General features: G+C 36.0%; 1 protein-coding gene across 1 annotated transcript in view; it reads right to left on the reverse strand.

Annotated features, from left to right (window-relative positions):
* The window catches only part of LOC141374738 (uncharacterized), a 47,019-nt gene extending 35,115 nt beyond the window's left edge, over window positions 1-11,904 (reverse strand). The window contains exon 1 of the mRNA XM_073904843.1: window positions 11,735-11,904. The gene's annotated coding sequence lies outside the window, so the exon portion shown is untranslated. The remainder of the gene's footprint in view (window positions 1-11,734) is intronic.
* Between the last annotated feature and the right edge of the window lie 5,237 nt (window positions 11,905-17,141).

Here is a 17,141-nt window from a genome sequence, read left to right on the forward strand (position 1 = left end):
AATCAACTAAAAATTACCCACTCAGAGAAATTAGACAAAACCTCATTTAAGCTATTAAGGTAATAAGTTATTTCATTTGGTTAATTTCCTTGTAAATCCTAGTTACCAAGATCCTTAATTGCAACCAAATAACTGATGTAAATGTGCTAATCTGATAGGTTAAGCAACATGACCAAAATCTGCATTGTAATGCATTGTTAAACATGAATTATCAAAGTTAGAAAGTAATCAGTTTTTAGAATTAATCTAAATTCAGAGCTTGATGCATTTGCAACTTGTTAAGTGAACTGATCTAACCACGAATCGTTATTCAAGTTTTTTTATATATCGATCTCCTTATTATGAATTGATTAAAAAAAATGGCAACAGTGCTCAAGTACTGGGATTACAGAAGGCTTTAATTTTTGTCTTTATACTTTTCTGTACTTTAAAGATTATTTAAAATGAGTATATATAATGTGGTATTCTGGAAATGAGATGTTTCTCTAAAAAGAAGGAACTTATTTCTTAGGGTTATATATTTGAGGAGGTTGAATAATATAAGGTATGGTTCACTAGGACATACAGTATAGACCAGAATTATATTTCTCAAAGAGTTTATATATAAGAATAAATAGAATTATATGAGAAATATATATACTGAAAAGTTTACTATTAGAAGAAATATATATAATGGAATATTACTCAGCCATAAAAAATGAAATCTTACCAATTGCAACGACATGGATAGAACTAGACAGTATTATGCTAAGTGAAATAAGTCGGTTAGAGAAAGACAAATACATGATTTCAATCATGTGTGGAATTTAAGAAACAAAACAGATGAACATAAGGAAAGTGAGGGGAAAATAAAGTAAGATACAGTCAGAGAGGGAGACAAACCATAAGAGACTCTTAACTATAAGAAAAAAAACTGAGGGTTGCTGGAGGGGAGTGGGTGGGGGGATGGGGTCATTGGGTGATGGCCATTAAGGAGGGCACTTGATGTAATGAGCCCTAGGTGTTATATGCAACTGATGAATCACTAAACTCTACCTCTGAAACTAATAATACACTATATGTTAATTAATTGATTTTAAATAAGATTTTAAAAAAGAATAAATAGAAGGCAATACCTATGCAAACATATGGCAGATTCACCCCATAACTTGATGCTGACTGAAAGCTGGTCAGGAAGAGACTTCTTAGAGACAATCAGATGTTCTGCCTTGAAAGAAAGGGGAAGTATGAATTGAATGGCTAGTGATGCAGGCAGGCTGGGTCTGAGAACCCCAGGGTGTCCCAAAATACCAGCCAAAATACTCTTTGACTTCATGCAGGATAGAAATCAAATGCAGGCCAGAGAAAGTGGAAGCGGAGTTTTATTAAATAGCATAAGTGATAGAGTAGAGCAGATGGAGTGTCTGGGAGACTCAGAAAGGAAAGGAGAGTGAGTTTCTCCATCGCTTGGGGTTGGAAGTTTATATTAGAAAGAGGTCTAGGGTATGTGTTCCTTCAGGAACCTACGGTAGGGTCTGATCAAAGGTGAGTGACAGGTGAATAACAGGTGTTCTTTAGGGGGTATTGATGATCCGCTGAGGTTTGTTTGCAGCTGATGACCTGGAATGTGTTTGGCATCTGGCTCTTCTTAGGTGTTATCATGTGTTTGGGGCCTTAGGACAAAACTCAGAGAATGATTAACCTTCTCGCTTCCCACTTGGAGTTGGAGCATAGCTTCTTTGGCTTATTGACATATAAAATATAGAACATGAGTCAATGCGCCTAGCAGAAAACCAGCAGAGGTGGACCCTTTCTAAAATGGAGTCCCTTCAGCTTCCCTCCCTCAGAAGCATAGGAAGAAGATGTGTTAGGTTAAGATTATTACATGGATGAAAGAAACAAGGTAGGAAGTAACAGTTTGCTTGTGTATGTGTATGTGTGTGATTCACAGAGAAAGAGACATAGAGACAAGGTAGAGAGAGAGAATACGGTAGATATAAATGAAGTAATTCCTAGGTGAATAATTAAGAGTAACCAGAGGATATTTTAAAAAATGTGTTGTTTACTCCTTGAAGTCAGAAATCTGGAATAGTTTTACTATGTATAATTTGTTTGAAAGGTATCATAATTATATGAGTAGGACTAAAACTAGAAATGCAACTGAAAAGGAATTTCTTGTTGTCAAAAGTATGATCATAACACTCATGGGACTCCATTAAAACATACCATACTCTCCCAATGTATTATATAAACACCAAAAGACACAGCGTCTTATAAAAGTTAGAATATGTGTTTAGCGGTCACTTGAGAATACAAAAAATCTGATTGTTTTCTCATATATATATATATATATTTAGCACACTTGCCAGACTCAAAAATGATCCATGCAGGGCATCAAGAATCCTAAGACTTAGACTCTGCTCTCAAAAGACTTTCTGCCTAGGAACTTCTACTTACTTCTCCTGCCTGGGATTGCTTAGAGATATACTTAACATTATCAGGAGTATGCTAATATCTTTAAATCATATGATTAGATGCACGGTTCAGATTGTTTATTTTTACGAAAATGGAAAAACACCCAACAATTTGATGTAGATGCTTGGCAAGAGTTCTCTAAGAACTCTTAAGTGAAACATACTGATCTTCATGCTACAATCTATATTTTCTTCTCTAAGATGATAAATGTTTTGTTTCATTTAAGATTTATTTATTTGAGAGAGAGCTAGAGAGAGCATGAGTGGGAGGGGCAGAGAGAGAGAGAGAATCTCAAGCAGACTCCGTGCCGAGTGCAGAGCCTGATGCAGGACTCCATGGGGGTTGGGGGGCTCAATCTCACAACCCTGAGCTGAAACCAAGAGTTGGATGCCTAACTGATTGCACCACCCAGGTGCTCCTAAGATGACACATGTTTTGACACAATTTTTAAAGGCAGGTACACTGAAGATGATGTGCTTGCTTTGATGACATGAGGGAAAGCAAGGTGGTTCTATGGTTTTTTCCCATTGCACCTTTTTCCATGTCAGACTTTTCCAGGAAAATTATAACCTTTTATTAAAACCTGTTACTTTTCATCTTTATAAGACAAAAACAAAACAAACACTGGACTAGTTATTAGGTACTCAAAGTTTACTATGTGAAATCTAATTTGCTTCCATTTTTTTCCTGAAATATTACAAAACAAAACAATATTTCCAGCACTTCAGTTGGCAGAGATAGAAAGATTAGTGGCAGAGGGAAAATGTTCATTCCTGGGAACATTTTACATTTTTTGTCCAGAAAAGTAACCTTCCCCCCCAAAAAAAACCATCACTGGCATATTAATATCTTCTAAATAAAGAAGGAATAAAAGTCTACAATCTGACTCTTCAGAATGGTATAAAACAGATCACAAATAAACGAATGCATATAGAGTCATATGAAGTGGTATGTAGAAACCTTATTTTGTGAATAGAACTGAGGAAAACTAGCTCAAATTTATTTGAGAGTATTTCAGAAAAGTTAAACTGGAACTGCTTCCAGCATCAAACTTACTTGCTTGATACTAAGGTTAGATTAAGGGAGAGAAAGAGAGGAGCCTGAGGTATCATCAACATATAACATTTCCTTAAAATAGAATACAAATACATGTGTGGTATGAGCACTACAGATCTGAGGGCCCAGGAGAGATCCGCCCCCCTCCCCCACCAAGTTGCCTCCTCTTGGGAGGACTATAGTCGACCAGCTGCTCAAGTCACTTGCTTGATGCAAAAATTACCAAAAACTGGTAGAATTTCACTCCTTGCCTGTGATGTCCCTTCATACTTAACAAACCAAAGAAACCAACAGTAGAACCACAGCATGAAGGAACAAAAAGTTTCTGCAGAATAAAACACAACCCTTCTCAAGCACCCCACTGGTCCTTTTTTCACCAAGAACTAAAGAACACTTCATGTTACTTCTTTGAATATCTAAACATTTTTCCTTGCGAAGTAAATTATTGGCTGTCTTGGAATAGCAATTTAATACTTCTACAGAATGAAGTCATTTTAAAAAGTGCAGTCATTCTATGCTGTATCTATTAAACCAACAAATGTTTACTTTCTTTGACCACGGTTATTTGTGCATACCTTAAATGAGTTTTTATATTGGTTACATTATTCATGTCATTAAATTGCTTTTTACTAACTTTACCTGCCACCTCCTGAGGGGAAGAGCCAATTATCAAGATTAAATAGCTTTCTTATCTCTATGGGATTTGCCACTTCAAAAAAAGCAAAATGCTTGGCTTTTGCTGAAGGCTGAATATTGAGTTTTCCTGCTGGACAGCAAAGAAAGTCTCACCAGGGCCCTAATACATGTTCAATATGGGGAAAATTATGGACTAATAAGTGCAATAGTGCTTCAGCTACTAAAATTGTTCATGAAAAGGTTGGGTTGGGCAAAACCATTAAAATTTATAAGATTTCATACTTAAATGAAGACTTTTTATCCCTGTCGATATATTATTATATAATGACTATCATTTTTCTAATTGCAGTTAACACATTTCTTTAAAACAATTCTGATCTTTTGACCTACTAAATAAAAAACAGCAAATACTGACTAATACAATATACTTTTGAACCAAGATCTTCAATCTCACATTCCCCCAAATTTGAAAAGAATTCAATACTGGCTAAGTGGATATTATGGATATCGCTTTACATAGAACTTAGGTTACAAGAAGTTTTGAGCTAGAAAACCACCTGTTATTGGTGACCACTGAGGAGCTAAGCAGTTTTTAGTGGCAGGAAAATGAACTTGCCACTTAGTGCTAACAGCAGCAGTTTTTGCAAGTGGTTCTTGTTTGAACCTGTGTGGATCAGACTCTAGCCTGCATCATAACTAAATGCATATAAGAACTCTTGAACGAAAAGAAGGAGGGGAACAGTAAGAAGAAGAGAGGGAGGAGAATAGAGAGTATCCCTGTATTAGAGTCAATTAAATCATATCTTCTTTTGCAAAATGGAACATGGATAACACCATACTCATTTTCAAATTTGCTCACAGGGATGGAGCACTGTAAATATTCAGTAATATAAATAATTAAACAGTAACATACTGACAACGTTTACTTTTATTCTTTGGGTTTTGTTTTTCAAGACCATTCTTTCATTTTGTTTTGTTTTCTTGATGAACTGACAGTGGAGGACAATTTAAGAAGAATCTATCACAGTCTTCGCATAAATTTTATATTTCAGAAGTTTCCTGTCCAAATTCACTAGTAGGAAAGTCTACTCTAATTTTTTTTGTGCTAATAAATACGTAAATTTTAAAAATAAAGACTTTGTCCTTTATCTTGTAAAAATTCACAGTAAAAAAATAATTATGATTATTTTTCTTCACCTACTTTAACCATCATTAATATTTTGGCAGTTGGGAACTACAAAGATTTCTGAGACAGTTAAATTATAAGATGCTCAAAAGGCAAATATACTATTGCAACTCTAGGAATGTGATTTCCTCTATCTTGAATATTATTGCATCATGAGGGTTTACAAATTATACTTTTATAATAAGTTTTAGCATATGTTGAGAAACATCTGCCTAAGTGAACAATTTTGAGCATTTCTTTTTTTTCTAGAAGAACATATATGTGATTATTAAATTTCAGCTCTAGAATTAGAAAAAAGGGCAGAAATTTCCAAAGAATAACTGTGATTTAAATTTGCCTGGTTCTCTATAGAGTCAATTGAAAAATAATTAAATACCTATAAATGGAGCAAGATATAATGGTATTGAGGAACAACATGCTTTCTTTAAAACAATCTACATTCTATTAACTTTATTGGAAAATAATGTATATTAGTGGCATCCTATTTTATTTTGTGAAGGTCAAATAGATTTCATGTGCAAAGAAAGACAAATCAGAAAACTTGAGGATGATGCAACAATCCTTACACTAAAAGGTAAGCCCAGTTATGCTAGATTGAATGATAGTGAAAAATTCCTTTCTTTCCTTTTAGGTTCTTTGGCTGGCTAATAATAAAGTTGAAAAGGACAGATTAACAAGAGAAAAACAAATTCAATTTCATACATATGGGAGCTCCGTAAAAATATGAGACTCCTAGGCAGGTAGGTAATTAAGGTTTATATACCACCCTGAGCTTAGGAGAAGGGGGCAGAGGTCTGGGACTTCAAAGGGGAGGAAGACAATTCACAGGAAGATGAGAAGAGCAAAAGTTTGGTGAACAAATGGTTCCCATACCATGCAGAAAAGTCTTTTGGATAAAAGTTATCCCTGGTAATAGTTCTCTTCTTGGTTCAAGCCCCCTATCTAAATTCTTGTAGGAAGTTTGGAGGAGGGGGGGTACAAAGCTTTCCTGAGTCTGCTGGGTCTTAACTGCCTTCAGCTCAAAACAATCCACACGTCAATGCGCCTCACTTGGAGGGGCAGATTCTGCTTCCCCTCAGGTGTACTTAACACTATGTGCACATAAGGAAACCGTTTTAGGTCGAGGAAAGAGCCAACAAAATGCATTACAGGGGACAGTTTCTAGCACTCACAGGAGACCTAGAATAATACCAGTTCCCATAAGCCATAGTGGAAAACCTAATAATTCACAGGGCAGTGTGCTAAGAAAGAACTTGCCTTGGCAGTGGAAAAAATTAACCCTAGACTGACCATCCTTCTGGTCCTACCTAGTAAAACATAAAAGCAGGACCTAGACGGATCAATCTGTTTCCAAATAAAGGCATTCTAGAACAAGACTCAGGGACAATTTTAGAAATCTAAAAATAGGCAGTACCAAATAACGTTATCTTTACAATGCAATAACATCCAATAAAAAAATTACCAGATATTCAAAAAGGCAGTAAAGCACAATCCATAATGAGAAATTCAGTCAATCCAAACTGAGCCAGTCGCAAATCATTGAGTTAGTACATAGGGATATTAAATTCATTAGTACAATTTTATTACGTCTTCAAGAAGATAGAGAAATCATTGAATATACTAATCAGAGACATAGGAAATATAATAAAGCCACAAATCAAACTTCCAAAGATGAATATTTGTTTCTCATTAACTTCCATGTTCATAGAATTAAAGCAGTAATTTTATATAAGCCTATAAGCCAACACAATAGCAGGTAGTCAGATGTCGAAGTTGAGCCCTTGAAAGGTGACTAATCCAAATTGAGATATGCAGCATAAAGTACACAATAGATTTTAAAAACTTAGTTTGAAAAAAATATTATACAACATTTTAATAATATTTTATATTGATTACATATTGAAATGATAATAATGTTGATATTGGGTTAAATAAAATATATTATTAACATTGACTTCACTGTTACCTTTTTACTCTTTTTAATGGCTACTATAAAATTTTAAAATGCCTATGTGCTTGCATGTGTGGTTCACACTGTATTTCCAATAAATAGCACTGGTCCCAGAGAGGTGGAAACTGGGCCTTAGACAGGGAAGATGACCTGTCCATATGGAATATACTGCAAGGGCAGATACCAAATTCAAGTCACCTGACTCCACGTCCATAACAGGGATCCTCTTGATACTGTCCTTCAGTGATGATTCCCAATTCAAGGATGCACACATACTGTGTACTCAGATATACAATTATAAAGAACATGAAAGAGGAGAGAGTTTCACAGGGCCTGAGCACTCTTTTCAGCAGAAATTGTTCCCTGTGTAATGATCATTATGTTTCTTTATTTTATTTCTAATTTGTATCTATAAGCATGAGATAATTATGGCCTTATTAAAATCTCTTTTGCACAAATGTGTTTTAAAATTTTCATAATAGAAAAAAAGGCTAATTAAGGATGTAAAAACTGCTGAGGCATAAACTGTAGCAACCAAAATTTCAATGATAAAGCATTGTTAAGGGATTAGCACAAATTAGTTTTAGTGAGTAACACTAGGCGCAAGGTGTCTTGAGTTACATCTTCTGATTGAGAGAAACCATCCACATGATATTTACAGATTTAAGAATGCTGCTTCAATTATGTCCTTTTCTTAGTTGGGAAAGTAAGAAATCCTCTGGAGAAAGCTCAGATCTCCTACCTAGAAAAATGTACACATACATAATCTTTGAATGTGCAAAACAATTTCAAAGGGCTTATGCCAGCCCATCTTCTGACTTTTAGATTGCTGAGGCACAGGTTAAGAACTTCTCCATCCTAGAACAAGAAACATATGATCCTCTCAATAGATGCAGAAAAAGCATTTCACAAAGTACAGCATCCTTTCTTGATCAAAACTCTTCAGAGTATAGGGATAGAGGGTACATACCTCAATATCATAAAAGCGACCTATGAAAAACCCACAGCGAATATCATTCCCAATGGGGAAAAACAGAGCTTTGCCCCTAAGTTCAGGAACGCGGCAGGGATGTCCACCATCACCACTGCTATTCAACATAGCATTAGAAGTCCTAGCCACAGCAATCAGACAACAAAAAGAAATCAAAGGCATCCAAATCGGCAAAGAAGAAGTCAAACTCTCACTCTTTGCAGATGATTTGATACTTTATGGGGAAAACCCAAAAGACTCCACCCCAAAACTGCTAGAACTCATACAGGAATTCAGTAAAGTGGCAGGATATAAAATCAATGCACAGAAATGAGTGGCATTCCTATACACCACCAACAAGACAGAAGATGGAGAAATTAAGGAGTAGATCCCATTTACAACTGCAGCCAAAACCATAAGATACCTAGGAATAAATCTAACCAAAGAGGCAAAGGATCTGTACTCAGAAAACCTAGCAATATCTAAATGACAAGATATTATGACCAAATTGAGTTCATCCCAGGAATGCACGATTGTTTCAACAATCAAATATGAAACTGTTATTCACTATAATAACAGTATAAGTAAGAAATATGTAGTTATAATAGATGAAATAAATAACAAAAATTAACACTCATGTGTAAAAACTCCCAGCAAAAGTAGGAAAAGAAGAGACTTTCTTATTTCTTAGTCTGGTAAAGGGACCTTATAATTATCAGAATACTTAGTGGTGAAATATTAAGTGATTTCTCCCTGAGATGGAGGAAAGGTAAGAGTGTCCACACTTCACACTCCTATTCAGCATGTGCTAATGAACCTAGTCAAATGAAACAAGTTAGTGAAATAAGGCAAGAAAAAGATTAAAAAGCACATAATAATTAAAAAGAAAAACACACAACCGTATTTATTCCCAGATAAAATAGTTGTGTATATAAGACACGTTTAAGGACTCAACAACAAAATATGTAGAAATACTATGCAAATGTCACAAAGTTGAGGGATACAAAATAAATATTCAAGATTTTATATTTCTGAATATTGGCAACAAACAATTGGAAAATGTATTGCCATTTGCAATAGCACCAAAATACATAAATTGCATTGGATCAAATTTGACCCAAAATGTGCAAGTCTGATATACTAAAAATTATAGAACATGGCAGAGAGAAATTTTATTTTATTTTTTTAAGATTTTATTTATTTGAGAGAGAGAGAGAGCGAAAGAGAGCAGGAGCAGCTAGCAGTGAGGGTAGGGGTGGGGGACAGGGAGAGGGAGAAGCAGACTCCCCGCTGAGCAGGGAGCACACCATGGGGCTCGATCCCAGGACCCCGGGATCATGACCTGAGCTGAAGGCAGACGCTTAACCGACTGAGCCACCCAGGTGCCCATACAGAGAGAAATTTTAAAAGCTCTATGTAAATGAAAGATATATCAGACTTATTGCTTGGAGGATTTATAATTGTTAAGGTGTCAAGTCTCCTCAAACTTTTCTTAAGATGCATTGCTATCTGAATTGAATTCCAGTAGACATTCTACAGGACCTAATAAACTGATTCTAAAATATGTGTAGATATACAAAGGAGTTAGAAAAACAAGCATTTTGAGAAAGAACAAATTTGAGACCACTTGATTTCAAGAAGTTCTGTAAAAGTATCTTAAAATATATAATCTCAAGTTATCATAATATAGATAATAGGTCAATGAAACAAAATAACAATGCCAGATATAGACCCAGACAATTACAGTGAAATGCTTTTCAACGGACTCCAATGCAATCCAATGGGAAAAGAATCACTTTTTTAGCAAATAATGTTGAAATTACTTACTGAATATCCATATGGAAAAATAAACACACAAACCAAAAATCCCCTGACCCCTATTTCATACCAAGTACAAAAAATGAATTTGAGTTGATCATAGATGTAAAGATAAAGGCTAAAATGATGATGTTTCTAGAGTGAATATGCAAAGTAGTTTTATGACTTTGTGGTATGAAAGTTTATGTTAGATAAGGAAAAAACCACTAATCATTAAAAGATGATTTAGTGGATTTCACCAATATGAAAAAATACTTGCTTTGCAAAGAGCATGATAAATAAAATGAAAAGGCAAACTGCAGATTAGAGTTGCTAAAATTAAGAAGATTAAAATTCCAAGTGTTGTCCATGATGTGGAACAACTAGATAGCTCTTACCTTGCTGGTCACACTAAAAAATGATGCAAACACTTTGAAAAACAGGTGCCTCTGTTTCATAATGTTAAACTATACCTATTTTATAACCCAGCAATTACAGAGAGAGAGAAAGAGAGAGAGAGAGATTTCCAAATATCTGAGAAAAGATTTACAAGAATGTTCTTAGCAACATTATTTTATAAGGCAAAGGCTGAAAACAAATCAAATGCCCCATGAGCAAGTAAAAGGATAAAACATATTGTGGTTTCTTCTTATAATGGAATATCACTGAGCGCTAAAAAGGAACAATCTACTGATTTGAAAATGCGTGAATTTGAGACTTTTTACAAAATGAAACTGCACAAAGTGTATATACTACATGACTATAAAAACCTAAAGAATAGACAAAATTAAACTATGGTGGCAGAAATAAGAAAAGTGTTTACATTCGAGTGGGTGTTTCCTGAAGAGGGATACTCAGGGAATTTCTAGAGTGATGTACATAAATACTCTGTGTCTTAATTTACATATGTTTGCCCAAACTCCATCTCACTGTACACTTAAAATCTGTGTATTCTCTTACGTATAAATAAATAACACCTTTAAAAAACCACACCTGGAGTCAGTGAGAGAGAATCAGTACTCTAAATGTGTTTCTAACTCTAATTGGCCCTGTTTGCTGTTTGTTTAGCTCAGGTGAGAGGACACAAAAGTGAAAACGTATGCCTTCTTTCTCCACACCACTTAGCCTCCTCCAGAAGTTAAATCAGGTCATTTCAGAGTTCTGTGCATTCTTTGTTCTTTCTTTCCTTTCTCTCTTTCTCATTCTCTCTCTCTCTCCTCTCTCTCTCTGTCTCTATCTTTTTCTTTTTTGTACAAGGTTTCAGGTATCCCAGAACCAGTCTGCCTTCTCTGGCTCTCTATACCCTAAAACCAGACACCTGCGTTAAGAGGCTGCTGCAGGGACATTCCCTGGTAACAGTTTCCTCCTTGTATCTTGACTCTATTCCACTTCTTTGGTCTCTGTTACTTGTAGACAGTATGCTCACTACTCTTAGGACTGGAGAGAAACATGTCTTTGGTAAGAAAAATCCTTTGTCCCTGCACAGGAAGCAGTCCTGAAGCTTCCTCCAAAAGGCCTTTGCGACCCCAGTAGATCAGAATCCCGATCCTAGCAACTCTCCAGTAGAGGCAGAAGATGCATAGAGCTGAACTGTGGGCCTTTAGCTCCCGTAAGTGGCCTGCAGTAGGACCAGCCTGACACGGGCAGCGCCCCTCGGCTCGGGTCACTCCCGCTCCGGACTCACCTGACAGCGCCAGCAGCGAGGCTGAGGGAAGTGCGCGGGGCTGCACCGCACGCGGGTCCCCTGCCGGGGTCGGTCCTCCTTCCCTCGCTGCCTCCGCTCTCCTTCCTCCTCCGGGTCCTGTCGCTCCGCGGTGCGGAACCGACGATGGGCCCTCTTCAGCGGCCGACAGAGACTGACTAACCGACACACATCACTAAAAACCAGGAGCCGGGCGCCTGGAATCCGCTTCGCCAGTGATGTCACTGGCGGCCTAGGAGAGCCCTGCCCGGGATCGCTGGGCGCCGCTGCTCCCGAGGCCGGAGGGTGCGCTGTCTCTCTGGCTGTAGAGGGAGGGGATGCCCAGCGATGGCCCCGCGCGCTCGGGTGGCCGGGCAACACAGCCAGTGAGGCCGATGGTTTAGTCCCGCTTCTCTAGAGGCTGGGAGGGTCGGGCTGGGGGAGAAGAGAACTCTCCAGTCTGTCAGGAGTGGAACCTGAGTACTTACTCCACTGGAGGTGACACCGAGTTCACTGGGAAGGACTATCAGAGGCTTAGAGTCGCAGGCAGGTGTCCCTCAGCTGATTGCACAGTGTTTGGAAGAACAGTGTTCTAAAGAGGGTGTTTAAAAGATTGTTTTGATTAAAAAGGCATAGTAATCTGAGGCAGACTCTAAAAGGGGAGCAGGATTTAGGGAGCAGGAGTGAACAGCATCCAGAAATGTACACTAAGGCCAACGGCATTTGCCAACTCCATACCTGGGCTCCTTTCCTTTGGTGAGACTCATCACATAGAAATAATCAAGTAACTGAGGATTCTAGAGGGGAGGGGGATGGGGGATGGGTATTCAGGAGGGCACGTGTTGCCTGGAGCACTGGGTGTTATAGGCAAACCATGAATCATGGACCACTCCATCAAAAACTAATGATGTACTGTATGGTGATTAACATAACATAATAAAATTGAATTAAAAAAGAAAGAAAGAAAAAATACATCAGTAATTAATGCAGAGAGGTGGGATTGCAGGCCTGGGGTTGTTATGCTTTTTATTTTTTATCTGTTCCAAATTTCCTATAAAAATGCAGCCCTCGACTTCTATTTTGAAAAAAATAAATTTCATTCCTTTTTTTTTAATTTTCAAGTTGTTATTTGTTGGGGGCAAATGCATATCCTCTCCTAGTCAAAGCTTTATTTTGAAAAGAAGCAGTTTTGCTAACCCATTGTCTTCTTTTAATGAGATTTAAATTTAAAACATAAATACGGAGCAGACATAATGTCTTTAATAGACATTAAAATATATGAGTACTTTTGCAAGCTGTGTACCTGCCTTTGGGTAACAGTAAAATTCACAACAGATATAACTAGACATATACAATTGGACTCACATGTGAATTGCATATTATTTGGGAGGGAAACCACAGCGCACTTTGTTAACAACAGACTCTGGAGACTTCTACTTCCAGAAAAGATGGGGACTCTCATCTTCATTTACATTTACGTTTAAAATTACATTTAGATGTAATTTTCTCTATTCTTCTCACTAATTACAAATAAAAACCTTGGACATTGTATTTTTAAAAATCATATAAGATTCTTAAAGGCAGAGACTATAAGGGTTAGCAAGAGGGAGATCTTTGCTGTGATGAAATAGTTCTGCATCTGGATTGCATTTGTAGTTATACCAATCTCTCCATATGATTAAAATGAGATGGAGCTTGTATTAGTTTCCTGTGGCTGTAGAAACAAATTCACACCAACTGGGATGGCTTAAAACAACAGAAATGTATTCTTTTAAAATTCTGGAGGACAGAAGTCCCAGATCAGTACCACTGTGCTAAAAGCAAGGTTCTAGGGGAAATCTCATTACTTGCCTCTTCCAGTTTCTGGTGGCTAGAAGCATTTCTTGGCTTGTGATCACATCTCTTTTGCTTCTTTTCACCACTGCTATCTCTTCTATGTTTGTCCATAGTCACCCACAGCTTCTCTCTTCTACTGTGATTATCATTTAGGACCCAAATGGATAATCCAGGATAAATTCCTTCTTTCAAGATCCATAACTTCATCGCATCTTCTGCGTTATTAGTTAATATTTAACTCTTTTGCAATCTAAAGTAATATTTTTAGATTCTTGGGATTAGGAATTGAATATGTCTTTGGGGAGCCATTTTTAAAAACTTACTGCAGAACTATGCACACACATTGTAGCAATGTTGAGTTCCTAGTATTGATACTGTACGATAATTATGTAAGACAAAGCCATTGTGAAAAATTGAGTGATGGGTACAGAGGACCTCTCTGTAGTATCTTTCTAGTGGATGTGAAAATATAATTATTTCAAAATATAAAAGTAAAAACAAAAGTAGGTCTCTATGGTAAAAAAACACATCTTTTTAATGATAGCTTTTCTTAATGGCCATTTAGAAGGCAATCATTTGAAATGCATTCTCTACAAAGGCATATGACTAGTGTCTAGGATGAAGATGTGTATTAGAGGAAATAACACCAAATGTGTACACTTTTGATTGTGTGGCACATTTATGTTGTTATCCTATGTGCTCGATGCAGAAGGCAAGTATTCCAGACATTTTTACCAATTTTCTCTTTTTCAGAAGAAATTATCACAAAAAGATCAAGTAATTTGCTCATGTTCCCTAAATTGCTAAAATGGTGTAAATGGCCTTCAACATTAACCTGCATTACTTCAAAATTTGCACTTACTTGATATTCTTTGTTTTTACCAGTGAAAGAAAAGATTTGCCCCACATTAACTCGTATTACTTTCTACTAGACAATACAGCATAAAGAACAATCCTTATCAATCATATTAACCCAAGAAATATCAGAATGAACCTTTCTTAGATTCGTTTGCACAAAATGAGTCCTGACTATGTTACTACATCAGATGTCCTTAAATAACTCTGAAATTATTTAGCCCATTATCTATTTCCAGCAAGAAAAGTAAAATTCATCTAATTTAGAAGATCATAGGAAAGCACATCTTGGAAGATGAGCCTAAGTGAGGTTTTAAAATTTCTGCAATTTTAGATGATCCTGAATTCTGATGCCACTTTGCCTCTTTTCTTGGGGACTTATAAGGCCATAACTTATCATCACCTAATGTAATAAGTCACCAGTCACAGGGATACTCAAATCCATAAGTGACTTTTTAGCATCAGAGGATTTGTACATAAGTTTTAAACATCCACCTGTTACTCAAATACTCAGCAGATAGCTTCCATACTATACTGAGTCCAACACAGATGAACAATAGCTCTTTGTAGAACCTGTACATTAGTCTGTGACAGAAAGCAGAATATGTCACCCTAAAATACGCCATTTTGACATATTAATGATTCTGAAAGTTACTTAAGAAATTACCAGTGCATAAAAGACACTCTGACCCTCCTTTTTCCCCCTGAAATCAGGAAATGAAGTCTCTTTATGCCAGAGTTAGCAAATTCAGGACCAAAAAGGCTATAAAAACACACCTTGTCACTTCTTCACTAATTTGCTACCCCAAGCCCAAACCCCTTTGCTTTGCCAATTTTTCACAAATGTATTGTTTCCTTGTCTAAAAGGTATTAAAGCCATCTGATTTGGTCACTTCTGGGAGTCTCATATCTTTGGGACTCCGGTAGGTACAAAATTACATTTGCTTTTCTCCTGTTAATCTGTACCAATTTAATTATTAGACCAGTGAAGAATCTAGAAGGGAAGAAGGGAAAAGTTTTCTGTCCTTGCGCTTATGTAAATGATTTCAGGAGAATCTAAAAAAATTACAAAGAGCCCACTTTCCATAATCTAATAGGATTGGGAGACAATTACATCAGTCAGGGTTTCACTGTAAATAATTCCATCTGGGGAGTATGATTTAATTTGGGGAATGTTTGAATACATAATCAGGTTTGGCCCTGCTTTTGTTACACCTATTCTTTTAATTTATCTCTTTTCTTAAAGTGAATTATTCATTCTCTTAATAAATGCTTATTAAAACATGCTATGTATTATGCGCTTTATAACATAAGTTTTAACTTACTTAGCCTGTAGAATTTAACCAGTTGTGTTATTTGCTGAATTCTACTGAATTGGAAATCTATAATTAATTTTCAAGGGCTAATTATACTCCTTTACAAGGAGCAGTAACTTCTATATTATTCTTTTCATGTATAGGATAGTGTTTAATGACTATGTGGACTGGAGAAGAGACTGAGAAGTTACCTAAGTTTCCAGAAGTCATACAGCTAAAAGGTAACAAGGCCTGACTTTAACCCAGATCAACACATTTTTGGTTTTCACTTGTGCATTTTTAAGCCTAAAGGCATAATGTATTAGTTGTAGAGGTTTGACTTCAATCTAAGTCCAGTCTTATTTTTGTTTTTCTATATGTCACACCATCTAGTAAACTGCCTCTCTCAACTTACACAACTCACTGTATATGTATATATAAATACACACACACATACATATACACACATATATACATATATGTAGATACAAATATATATACATACGTATATATATTAATATAAGCATGTAAACCAAATACATAGTTTAATGACCTAAACTTATTTCTTTAAGGATCTTAATTAATGTTCACCAACTGTTGTAAGTGCCTTGTATTAGAGTTATAATACCTGCTACTAGTGAGAAAGCTACACAATAAAGACATTATCTAAGCTTATCTTAAGCTCTTCTGATTTAAGATTTTTGCAATGAAAAAATAAAATAAAATAATAAAATAAAACTTTTGTAGTGAAATATGTTGATATGGTACTTCACCAGCTTCCCCATCTTTAAAACTGCCTATTTTCAGGTTTTGCTGAAGACACTATTCTGTGTTTTGTTTTGTTTTAATTTACTCACTTAGAAACCCTGCAGTATTAGGACAGCATTAAAGAAGGCATTAATACTCACTATATCAAGTCTCCATTGATTGAGTTATGCAGTTGCTTCAATACGTCTTGTAATTCATCCATAAAACCTAGAAATAAAAAAATGTGTGTTACAGATCTTTGTGGTATTAACCAAGAAAGGTAAGGGATCTGACTCAAACCGCGGGTCATATGACTCATGAAGTCAGATCACGCAAACGTGCCTCAAAACAGAGATCTCATGCAAAATCCCACCCAAAGGTGCCCTCACACAAATATCATTATCACCAAATACCTGGTACTCAAATGGTTTTAACTGAGTAAGAAAGAAGTGAGTTATTGTAGTGTATGTGTATGTATGCATACGTACATTTATACATACACGTATATTTGTATATTTGTTTATACATACATAAATATAAATATACTCTAAATACATGTACAAATACAAATGCAAATATAATATAAATATTATAACTTTTTTCTTTTGCTTGTCCTATCTCCATTATCTTCTAAAATAAACACTGATTTTCCTTCAAAAAAAAATAATCCTCATTTT

This window comes from Callorhinus ursinus, unplaced genomic scaffold (assembly GCF_003265705.2).
Source record: "Callorhinus ursinus isolate GAN/ISIS: 27379988/994484 unplaced genomic scaffold, GSC_fseal_2.0 scaffold21, whole genome shotgun sequence".
In the NCBI taxonomy this organism is placed as follows: Eukaryota; Metazoa; Chordata; class Mammalia; order Carnivora; family Otariidae; genus Callorhinus; species Callorhinus ursinus.